Raw genomic sequence first — 12976 nt, 5'->3', positions numbered from 1 at the left:
TGATCTTGAGAAAGATACTTGTGTTCAGCTCACTCCAGGGCTTTGCCCATTCCTGTCTCTGTAATCTCAGTATTTCTGTAACCTGGTCTAGTCTCACAAACCAACTCTATCTTGCTACTCCTCAAAATTCTGCCTCTTACACATTGCCAGTTTCACCTGATCCACCATTAACAGCCATACCCTCATCTACTCTCTATACTGAAAGTACAGCCCCCAGAGATGCCTCAGAGAGTAGGCCCTTGTCCAAACGTTTGTCACTTACCCGAATATTTCCTTACGTGGCACGCAGATAAATTTGGTCTGATAATGCTTACCAGTTCCAGGTACATGCCACTCAGAACATTGAAAATGGACTGCACTCAGTTTATTATTTCTCTGGCACTGTCTTTTATTGGAAAATGAATACTAACAAGACTGTTGGGACAACTGCCAATGGTCAGGAGAATTTTGCAATTTCTGCATGGGCAGAGGATTAATCGTTGTCTGAAAATGCCTCTGAAAACATTCTCAAATGCAAATGAGTTTCTCAACTGAAAAAGGACTATCCTCGGAAGAGAATTAATAAATGATGGCTGAGAGCAGAGCAGAGAGGACGGCAGATAAAACAGGGTTGATCAGTGAGCTAATCACAGCTGATATATTGATGGGTTAGCATCACTCCACATTGTAAATTAATCACCTTGGCTCCAATCCTTTCAGTGGATAAGAGACATTGACCGTGTAACTGGAACTCTTTTCAGATAATGAATTCTATTTATCTCAAGACCCAGTGAAAAACTCAAGCAGACTGCACGAGGACATCAGGGCACAGAACCCAATGGACTTGTTCCTTCTGAGTCTGGAAACTTTAGGAAGAGGAAGATCCAGGTTCCATTTGGCCCCTTAAGACTGTGCTACAATTCAACATGTTCATGGCTGATCACCCAATTAGATATCCTCTTCACACTTTCTCTCCATTCCCTTTGATCCCTTTAGCTGTAAGCTCTAACTGCTACTTGAAAACATTCAATGTTTTGACCTCAACTGCTTTCTGTAGCAGAGAATTCCCAGTGTCCATAATCTCTGGATAAAGATATCTCTCTTCATCTCAGCCTTAACTGGCCCACTCTAAATCCTTCGGCTGTGACCCCTAGTTCTGGATTCCCTGGTCATCAAGAATGTCTTTCCTCATTCACCCTGTCTGATCCCAGTAGAATTTTATATGTTCCTATGAGATCCTCCTCATTCTTCTAACTCCAGTGAATACAATCCTAACTGATTGAACCTGTCCTCATACATCAGTCCTGCCACCCCAGGAATCAGTCTGGTAAACCTTTGCTGCACTCCCTCCATCACCAAAACATCCTTCCTCAGATAAGGAGACCCAAACTGTGCACAGTACTTCAGGAGTGGTCTTGCTAAGGCCCTGTATAATTTGTAGCAAGACATCCCTACTCCTGTACTCCAATCATATCACTACAAAGGCCGATATACCAATCACCTTCTTCACCAACTGCTACGCCTGCAATGCTTACTTTCAGTGAGTGGTGTACAAGGACTCCCAGGTCTCATTTACACACTTTTGCACAAGTGTTGCACATCAAATGGAGCTCAGGTGAGGATGGTTGAGAGCATTATGCTTCTAGGAATGATAATCCCCAATTTCTTTGAGAGGCACCATAGAAAGCATTCTATCCAGATGCGTCGTGGCTTCGTATTGAAACAGCTCTGCCCAGGACTATAAGAAACTACAGAGGGTTGTGAACCCAGCCCAACTAATCCCCCAAATCAGCCTTCCAACCTTTGACTCCATCAATACTTCCCACTGCCTTGGAAAGGCAGCTACCATAAACTAAGGCCCTCTCAGCCCAGTTATAATCTCTGCAAACCTTTTCTGTTGGGCAAAAGATACAAAAGCTCAAACACACAAGTCAACAGGTTTAACAACAGCTTCTTCCCTGCTGTTACCAGATTTGTGAATTGATCTTTCAAATTTTTAATTGAATCATGGAATTCCTACAGTGTGGAAACAGGCCATTCAGACCCAATAAGTCTACACTGTTCCTCCAAAAAGCTTCCCACCCAGACCCATCCCAAAACCCTATTACCCTGCATTTCCCATGGCTAATGTACCTAAGCTGCCCATCCCTGAACACTACAGGCAATTTAACATGGTCAATCCACCTAGCCTGCACATCTTTGGATTGTGAGAGGAAATTGGAGCACCCAGAGGAAAAGCACTCAGACACGGGGAGAATGTGAAAACTCCACACAGACAGTTTCCTGTGGGTGGAATCAAACCCAGGTCCCTGTTGCTGTGAGGCAGCAGTACTAACCATTCAGCCACCTTGCCACCCGATGTCGCTCTCTCTCTTTGTGCACCTTCTCTGCAGCTGTAACATTGTATTCCTTCTTCTATTATCCTAATGCATTTTGTATGGTATGAACAAAACTTTTCACTGTACATGTGACAACAAAGCAAATCAAGTGAACAGTCTTCAATCCTATTTCTGGCATGCTATCAGGCTCCAGTGCGTTTGCAAAATTGTGCCTATTAAAACATTCCTTGATTTAGCAACAGGAACTCTGTAATGAGCATTCAGCAACCCTTTTACCTTGAGGATTTATACCCCTCGATAAACAAGGTTTCTTTGTGAGATTCACATTCACCATGAGAAGTCCTCAATGGCTGCTGCACTCTCTATCCAAGTGAATGTGGGGATGGCTGGCACCTGGATTAGGTGAGGGTTTCATTCGCAGCTAACGCCTTCAGTACACTGTATGTTCACACTGACCAAACAATCATCCCAGATTGAAAACAAGGGATTCAGATGAACGGTCAACTTTATCTCAAGAGGCTGTAGGTTCCTTTAAATAACCATGTGTCAAATCGATCAGAATACCTTTCATTTTAGACACTGGCCATATATCTGAGATACCATTAGCTGCGAAATATTGATTGTTTGTTTGGGATATTCTGTGACCTCAGCTGCAACACCAGCAGATTTCACTCTCAGTGTGATTTAACAAGAGGCAGGAGGTGAATCCTGGGGTTTGATAGATTAAGAACAAGGCAAAATCAAGGAAATCACAAAGACCGCTTTGGTGTTTGAAAGATTAAGGTGCAGCCTACACTTCTCCTCACTGCCCTGCACTAGCAGTGACACTGATGAGAGGAATTAGCAGCCATTGATTCAACATGGGACGTTAATTTCCAACAGGCAGTGGGGAGGCTAGCACAACGCAAGTTAAATGTCAAATACTAACATCATACTGCTTGCTTTTATGACAAATTTGCCAAAGGTCCTTTGACAGAACATAAGACAGCGACGCCCATATCTCACAAGTGGATATACAAAATATATAATTCATTGGACAGCATGCAAGGTTCTCTATAGTGGCAGTCACAAATCATTAGCCTATAATTGAAATACAATTGTTATACAGAGAATAGATTTCTTCTCTTATTGGCCATGTAAAATCTGTTGAAATGAAGCTCTATGGTGGCTCGGTGGTTAGCACTGCTGCTTCACAGCATATGGGACCCAGGCTCAATTCCAACCTTGGGTGACTGACTGTGAAGTTTGCACATTCTCCCAGTGTCTGTGTGTGTTCCTTCCCATAATCCAATGGCATGCAGGTTGGGTGGTTTGGTCATGGGAAATGCAGGGATCTGAAAGTTCTGAAGAAAGGTCTTGAACCAAAACGCCAGCTTCCCTCCTCCTCTGATGCTGCTTGGCCTACCGTGTTCATCCAGCTCTGCACCGTGTTATCATAGCCTGTCCACCATTCCCTAAGGCGATATTCCAGATATCAGTCTAGTAACCTTCTGTGAAATTCTTTCATCCCATTGACATCTTTCCTTGAAGAAGAAAACTGATAATATACATAGGACAGAACTCTGGATGTGCTTGCACCATTGTGGCCATGAATTACAGAACCCTATCCTTTCTAATCTTAATTCCCCTTGTGTTATGTTATAACATTCTATTAGCTTTTGTAATTGTATGTTGTACCTGTATGTTAGTACTTTGTGATTCGTGCCGTGGAACACCCAGATCTTTCTACATCTCATAACTCTGTGATCTCTCACCATTTAGAATTATACTCTTCTCTGTTATTCTTTCTGCCAAATGGTTAATTTTGTATCTTGCCACATTGTACTCCATTTGCACAGATATTTGCCCACTCTCCTAACCTAGCTTTGCCCATTTATAGGTACCTTCTATCCTCTTGACAACTTATTTTTCTGTCTATTTTGGTGCCATCGATGATTCACCAGCAAGACTTTTGGTTCCATCATCAGTCATTTGTGTAAATCATGTTGAATTCCATCTGAACGTGTAGTGTGTCAGTCTGTCAATAAGTTCTGTGCCTGTCAATAATGCTGTGGAGGAAGATAGCTTGTGGAAATATGCTGGGTAAGAAGATTGCAACATTAGTCAATGTGTTTAAGTCCTACCTGGATATTTTGGACTCTGTAGGTCCTATCTCCAACATAGGAAGCTCAACATGCAATTCAACTCCACTGAATTACTACCTTTCAGCCAACCAAATGACCCTCTAGCCATGGTGCTTAAATGCATCACTGTTCAACTGGCAGCTGAAATATTTTTAACAAGCTGCTTGTGTTGATTGTGTAATTACTGTAGTTAATTGTAAGCAGACCATAAGGCATTAACTGGGGATTAATTTGCGTTCCCATAAATAGGAACAGGCTGAACCTATGGATATTGCTGTGCACGTTCATGAAGTGTCTGTTATTGTAGTGTAAGTCTTACTAGCAGTTAGGTGCTCCGTATTACCAAGAAGTTAGTGTAGTCTTTTTATGTAGCTATTTATTCAACATTCTATGCACTGTTTAAGCCCTTAGCCCGTTGTACCTGTCTTCTGAATCTCTGCATCATTGCTATACATTTATTGGATGTAGCCAGAATTTGTTGCCATCCTGTTGCTTTCCGGAAGCTGCCCCATTGAATTACTGAAGTCTATTTGGTTGTGGTTTGATGCAACTGAATGGCTTGCTAGTCCACATTGCTGTGGGTCTGGAGCCACGTGTTGCCAGACCAGGTAAAGACAGGAGCTTTCTTCACTTCTGGGCATGAGACAATATGGCATGTTTTACAGGAATTATGTTATGGTTATCATTTGACTTTTAATTCCAGAATTTTATTGAATTCAAATTTCACCATCTGCCATAGCAGGATTCGAGCCGGGGACCCCATAACATTTCCTGGGCTTCTGAATTAACAGCCGAGCAATAATACCACGAGGCAATTCACCCTAATCTATATGATCTCTTACATCATTAATGATGTAGCAAATTATTTATATGTTCAAATATTAAGCCATGACTATACATTTTCACATACTCCATACCCCAACTCTCAACCACTCCCACAATTAACAGTCTTTATACAATATTTCCATCCTCCCACAAAGTCTTTGTCTCTCAGTGAGAAATATTGTGATGGTTTCACCAATCTCTTGATCCCAGAGGTGGTTGAGGAGTTTTGTTCTCATTTGTTGTCTCTGTTGAATTCATTATCTGTTTAGTTATGCCCTTTCTGGATAACAGTGTCTTCCTCCTGGTTGTCTCACTCCACCCTTCTCATTCTGGGTGGGAAAGTGTTGGGTTCATGAATGGCCTTTGACGCCAGCTTCATTGTTTTCAGTGTTGTTGTATTTCCTGCGATTGTCTGAATGTTGCAAGCAAATAGCTGGCTATCAAGGATATTAAAATATCTGCCTTCAGGAAAGTTTTTTCTCCTCCTTCCCTGTTTCTTCATTGGAATTCTTAGCAATGTATCTGTGGTTTGATATTTTGGTTCTTGGGGACAAGGCAGGAGTATGAGGCTGAGAAAAATATCAGCCATGATTGAATGGTGGAGCAGACTGGATGGGTCGAAAGGTCTAATTCTGGTCCTATAGTCACGTACTTTACTTGAATGCGCACTGTGAAAGTGTTTTACCTCATTAACCCTAATTGGAATAGTTGCACCCTCTGTGCATTTTTACAAAGTTGTTGGAGTTCAACAATGTTACCAATGAATAATGGTCTACGTATAGAGAAAAATTGCAACCTTAAGATGTAATTTGAATTTTTCTTTTGTGCATGTAGCTCCTACTGCTTCTTTCTCAAACACAGTGTACCTTTTTATCCAGTTACTGTGAATGATTGCATATATAATAGACCGGTCATAATTTTGCACTTCTAAACAACAACAACCATCATGCATCCTGTTAGTGATGTACGCGTAGCTATGTTTGTTGGCAATTCAGAGTTGCAATGAGTAAGAATTTTTCATGTCGACATTTTCTTTTCTGTCAAAGGACCTCTGCTGATTTTCATTCCAGAGACATTTCTGATTGTGTCTGAATGGTTCTTGTAATAGTTTATTGATTGATTGATTGATCGTTACGTATACTGAAATACAGTGAAAAGTTTTGTTTATGAGCAGTACAGGCAGATCATAGTAAGCAAGGATCAGCAGATCAAAAAGACCCAGAGGCATACAGGTTACATTGCACAGGACCTGTGCTAGGCAAGATCAATGCTAGCAAGACTGGCGTTATTTGAAGCTACAGAGTCCATTCATCAGTCTGATAATAGCAGGGAAGAAGCTGTTCCTGAACCAGCTGATGCGTGTGTTCAGGTTTCTGTATCTTCTGCCTGACAGAAGAAGTTGTAGAAGGTTATTACCAGAGCGCAATGAGTCTTTGATGATGTTGGCTGTTTTTCCACGGCAGCTAGCTGTTTAGATGAAGTCCATGGAAGGAAGATTGACTTCCGTGATGGTCAAGGATGTGCACACCACCTTCTGTAGAATCTTACGGTCGTGAGCACAGCAGTTGCCATACCATGCTGTTGTGCACCCATACAGTATGCTTTCAGTGTATATCTTTAGAAGTTGATGAGGGGCCCAAAGAGCATGTCAAATATCCTGACCCACATGAGGAATAAGAGGCGTTGTTGCACCATCGTGACTGTCGTATTTATGTAGGAAGAGCAGGACAGGTTGTCAGTTTTTACCACTCTGAGGAACTTGATGCTCTTCACCCTCTCAACCTGAGTTCCGTTGATGAAGATGGGGGCATGTTCTCCTCCTTTGGTCTATTTATGAGTGGGAGATTGACCATTGTTTGATCTTTCCTGTGAGCTTTGCAATGCTGTGACATTTTGGGTTGATTGCAAGTGTTTGATCGCCCTGGTCCTCACTGGATCTGTTGTGATTCCTGTCCACTAAAGAGATTGATCGTTGGATATGAGAACTCCCATTTCTTTCTCAAAGTTAACCCAAAGTTTTCAGTCCTGCTCAGCTCTTTTGTAATATTCAGTCTTGGTTGAACCATTCATTTGGTCGAATCATTCAGATAATACCTTCCAACAGAAAGAGGGTCTTAGAGAAGCATGCTCTAGGCTTGATGGATGTAGAGAATGTTTTGATTCTTCTCAGATGTTCCTCTTGGTCCTCTGAAATACAGATACAAAAGAGATTTTAAAAAAAGAGTCCAGAGGAGCAATTTTTTCACATCCAGTGTCTGGCATGAGCTACCAGAGGTAGAGGGATAGGGACCAAACGCAGGCAAATGGGACTAATTTAAATTGTGAAAACTGGACAACATGGCCAAGTTAGGTCAAAGGGGCTGTTTCCATTTCTAAACCTCTTTGACTCTATGACTGCGAATACTTCACATGAAAGTAATACAAAAAGATAAATGGTTATGGAAATGCCATCGATATTGGGCATGATCATTAAGGGTTTATATCCTGCATCCAATGCAAACTTCCAGAAACCACTATTTGCATTGACCCTGATGGAGATGGTGCTCTCCATTAACATCGCCAAGCTTCCACCAGTGACAGTAAAGGGAAGATTGCTCCCTCTACTGTTTTATTCAGTTCCATAATCTCCCCACAAATTCTTAGTTCAGTTTCCAAACCTGTGACCACGATATGATCTCACCTCAGGTTGTCTCCTCCTGTCCTGTCCACAGTCAACTATTCTATGCTTTATAAATGATTTGTTGCTTTTATGGGCTTTTATTTCCTTTTGTTACACGTTGATCTCTCGACTTCTATTTCACTGAATCCATACCGAGATCAACAACCACATAGTAAGTGGCTGGCTTTTCACTTCTCACCCAGCTTGCTGATACATTGCCCTCAATGCTGCTGATTGCATGGAGCATGGCTCTAACCTGGTCACTGTCTGATTTGCTCACTAACTCAAAGTTGTTCCTCCATCTGTTGAATTGTTGGGCAACTTCTACAGCTTCTCAGGTTCTGCATTATTACCATTTGCATATCCAAGTATGAAGTTTTACACCATGCGATATACTTCTTAATGATGTTATTACCACATAAGTCAGATCCCAGTCAGAAATCTTACCTCTTGAAAGATCATGCTTTGACTTTAACAAAGTTATCTCTCACTGGAAAATAAGCACACAATGCGACAAACTTCTACTGTAACCACAAAACAAAAGTTCATTACAAAACAGAGATAAAATAGAATAATTTGTTCATAATTTCAAAGATTTTGAATCACACTCTAAAAGTGTAATCACATTAAATTCCAAAACACTAAGTCGAAAAGAAACAAAACAATTCAAAACAGTACACCTGGCACAGTTCCCCAAAACACCACTCACATTATACTTACACTGTCAGCCATGTATCTAACTCCTCAGTGGATTAACTCATTGGTGAATTTAACTTTCATGGGGATGGGTAATAGTTTTTTCCTGTAGCTACGATGCATCTGATTGACAATGTACTCAACTTTAATTCAGCCTGGATATTTATCCCAATACTTCAGATCAGGGACTGACAGCAACTGTTCGCTCTAAAGTAAGCTAATTATCTAAATCTATCATTCCCTTTATATTAAGACCATAAGACCATTAGACATAGGAGTGGAAGTAAGGCCATTCAGCCCATCAAGTCCACTCCACCATTTAAATCATGGCTGATGGGCATTTCAACTCCACTTCCCTGCACTCTCCCTATAGCCTTTGATTCCTTTTGAGATCAAGAATTTGTCGATCTCTGCCTTGAAGGCATCCAACGTCCCGGCCTGCACTGCACTCTGCGGCAATGAATTCCACAAGCCCACCACTCTCTGGCTGAAGAAATGTCGTCTCATTTCAGTTTTAAATTTACCCCCTCTAATTTTAAGGCTATGCCCACGGGTCCTAGTCTCCCCGCCTAACGGAAACAATTTCCTAGCGTCCACCCCTTCTAAACCGTACATTATCTTGTAAGTTTCTATTAGATCTCCCCTCAACCTTCTAAACTCTAATGAGTACAATCCCAGGATCCTTAGCCGTTCATCATACGTTAAACCTACCATTGCAGGGATCATCCGTGTGAATCTCCGCTGGACATGCTCCAGGGCTAGTATGTCCTTCCTGAGGTGTGGGGCCCAAAATTGGACATAGTATTCTAAATGGGGCCCAACTAGAGCCTTATAAAGCCTCAGAAGCACATCACTGCTTTTATATTCCAACCCTCTTGAGATAAACAACAACATTATATTTGCTTCCTTAATTACTGACTCTACCTGCAAGTTAACCTTTAGAGAATCCTGGACCAACACTCCCAGATCCCTTTGTACTTCTGCTTCATGAATTTTCTCACCATTTAGAAAATAGTCCATGCCTGTATTCTTTTTACCAAAGTGCGAAACCTCACATTTACTCACATTGAATTTCATCAGTCATTTCCTGGACCACTCTCCTAAACTGTCTCAATCTTTTTGCGGCTTCCCCACCTCCTCAGTACTACCTGCCTGTCCATCTATCTTCGTATCATCGGCAAACTTCGCCCGAGTGCCCCCATGCTCTCCCAGCTATCCAGTTCCAAGATCTCAACAGAACTGAGCCAGCAAAGTCAAAAGTGAATATTGAAGCTGATACAGTGTGGAGCTGGAGGAACGCAGCAGGTGAGGCAGCATCACAGGAGCAGGAAAGTCTATGTTTTGGTTTGGGACACCCAGTCCTGCTGAAAGATCCCTTCATAAATTCCTTAACTGTATCATAGAAAATAGAACATAGAACATTACAGCACAGCACAGGCCCTTCGGCCCTCGATGTTGTGCCAACCTGTCATACCGATCTCAAGCCCATCTAAACGACACTATTCCATCTACGTCCATATGCTTATCCAATGACGACTTAAAGGTACCCAAAGTTGGCGAATCTACTACCATTGCAGGCAAAGCGTTCCATTCCCTAACAACTCTCTGAGTAAAGGAACTACATCTGACATCTGTCCTATATCTTTCACCCCTCAATTTAAAGCTGTGCCCCCTCGTGCTCGCCGTCACCATCCTAGGAAAAAGGCTCTCCCTATCCACCCTATCTAACCCTCTGATTATTTTATATGCTTCAATTAAGTCACCTCTCATCCTTCTTCTCTCAAATGAAAACAGCCTCAAGTCCCTCAGCCTTTCCTCGCAAGACCTTCCCTCCATATCAGGCAACATCCTAGTAAATCTCCTCTGCACCCTTTCCAAAGCTTCCACATCCTTCTTATAATGCAGTGACCAGAACTGTACACAATACTCCAAGTGCAGCCGCACCAGAGTTTTGTACAGCTGCAGCATAACCTCTTGGTTCTGGAACTCGATCCCTCTATTAACAAAAGCTAAAACGTTGTATGCCTTCTTAACAGTCCTGTCTCACCTGGGTGGCAACTTTCAAGGATCTGTGTACATGGACACCGAGATCTCTCTGCTCATCTACACTACCAAGAATCTTACCATTAGCCCTGTACTTTGCCTTCCGGTTACTCCTATCAATGTGCATCACCTCACACTTGTCTGCATTAAACTCCATTTGCCGCCTCTCAGCCCAGTCTGCAGCTTATCTATGTCTAAAGAGAGAGCTCAGAAGAGCCAGGAGGAGACATGAGAAGTTGTTGGCAGATAGGATCAGGGTAAACCCTAGGGCTTTCTATAGGTATTTAAGGAATAAAAGAATGACGAAAGTAAGATTAAGCGCAATCAAGGATAGGAGTGGGAAGTTGTGTGTGGAGTCAGATGAGATGGGGAAGCGCTAAATGAATATTTTTCAACAGTATTCACTCTAGAAAATGACAATGTTGTCTAGGAGAATACTGAGATACAGGCTACGAGACTAGGTGGGATTGTGGTTCACACGGAAGAGGTATTAGAAATCCTACAGAGGGTGAAGATAGATAAGTCCCCTGGGCCAGATGGAATTTATCCTCTGGGAGGCCAGGGAGGAGATTGCCGAGCCTTTGGCATTGATCTTTAACTCATCATTGTCTACAGGAATAGTGCCAGATGACTGGAGGATAGCAAATGTGGTTCCCCTGTTCAAGAAGGGGAGTAGAGACAACCCTGGTAATTATAGACCAGTGAGCCTTACCGCAGTTGTTGGTGAAGTGTTGGAAAAGATTGTAAGGGACAGGATTTATAATGATCAAGAAAAGAATAAATTGATTAGGGATAGTCAGCACGGTTTTGTGAAGGGAAGGTCGTGCCTCACAAACCTCATTGAGTTCTTTGAGAAGGTGACCAAACAAGTAGATGAGAGTAAACTGGTTGATGTGGTGTATATGGATTTCAGCAAGATGTTCAATAAGGTTCCCCACAATAGGCTATTGTACAAAATGCGGAGGAATGGAATTGTGGGAGATATAGCAGTTTGGATCGGAAATTGGCTTGCTGAAAGAAGACAGAGGGTGGTCGTTGATGGGAAATGTTCATCCTGGACAACCAGTTACGAATGGTGTACCGCAAGGGTTGGTGTTGGGTCCACTGTTGTTTGTCATTTTTATAAAGGACCTGGATGAGGGCATAGAAGGATGGGTTAGTAAATTTGCAGATGACACTAAGGTTGGTGGAGTTGTAGATAGTGACGAAGGATGTTGTAGGTTGCAGAGAGACATAGATAAGCTGCAGAGCTGGGCTGAGAGGTGGCAAATGGAGTTTAATGCAGACAAGTGTGAGGTGATGCACTTTGGTAGGAGTAACTGGAAGGCAAAGTATAGGGCTAATGGTAAGATTCTTAGTAGTGTAAATGAGCAGAGAGATCTCGGTGTCCATGTACACAGATCCTTGAAAGTTGCCACCCAGGTTGACAGGGCTGTTAAGAAGGCATACAGTATTTTAGCTTTTATTAATAGTAGGGATCGAGTTCCGGAACCAAGAGGTTATGGTGAAGCTGTACAAAACTCTGGTGCGACCGCACTTGGAGTATTGTGTACAGTTCTGGTCACCGCATTATAAGAAGGACGTGGAAGCTTTGGAAAGGGTGCAGAGGAGATTTACTAGGATGTAGCCTGGTATGGAGGGAAGGTCTTACGAGGAAAGGCTGAGGGACTTGAGGCTGTTTTCATTAGAGAGAAGAAGGATGAGAGGTGCCTTAATTGAAACATATAAAATAATCAGAGGGTTAGATAGGGTGGATAGGGAGAGCCTTTTTCCTAGGATGGTGACGGCGAGCACGAGGGGGCACAGCTTTAAATTGAGGGGTGAAAGATATAGGACAGATGTCAGGGGTAGTTTCTTTACTCAGAGAGTTGTTAGGGAATGGAACGCTTTGCCTGCAATGGTAGTAGATTCGCCAACTTTAGGTACATTTAAGTCGTCATTGGACAAGCATATGGACATACATGGAATAGTGTTGTTTAGATGGGCTTGAGATCGGTATGACAGGTTGGCACAACATCGAGGGCCGAAGGGCCTGTGCTGTGCTGTAATGTTCTATGTTCTAGGTTTCTCTGCAACCTATAGCATCCTTCGTCACTATCCACAACTCCACCAACCTTAGTGTCATCTGCAAATAAACTAACCCATCCTTCTACGCCCTCATCCAGGTCATTTATAAAAATGACAAACAGCAGTGGACCCAACACCGACCCTTGCGGTACACCATTAGTAACTGGTCTCCAGGATGAACATTTCCCATCAACGACCACCCTCTGTCTTCTTTCAGCAAGCCAATTTCCGATCCAAACTGCTAT

The sequence above is a fragment of the Stegostoma tigrinum genome, chromosome 15, assembly GCF_030684315.1.
Source record: "Stegostoma tigrinum isolate sSteTig4 chromosome 15, sSteTig4.hap1, whole genome shotgun sequence".
NCBI classification, from domain to species: Eukaryota; Metazoa; Chordata; class Chondrichthyes; order Orectolobiformes; family Stegostomatidae; genus Stegostoma; species Stegostoma tigrinum.
The sequence above is the reverse complement of the archived record's forward strand: the minus strand, read 5'-3'. Positions refer to the sequence as shown.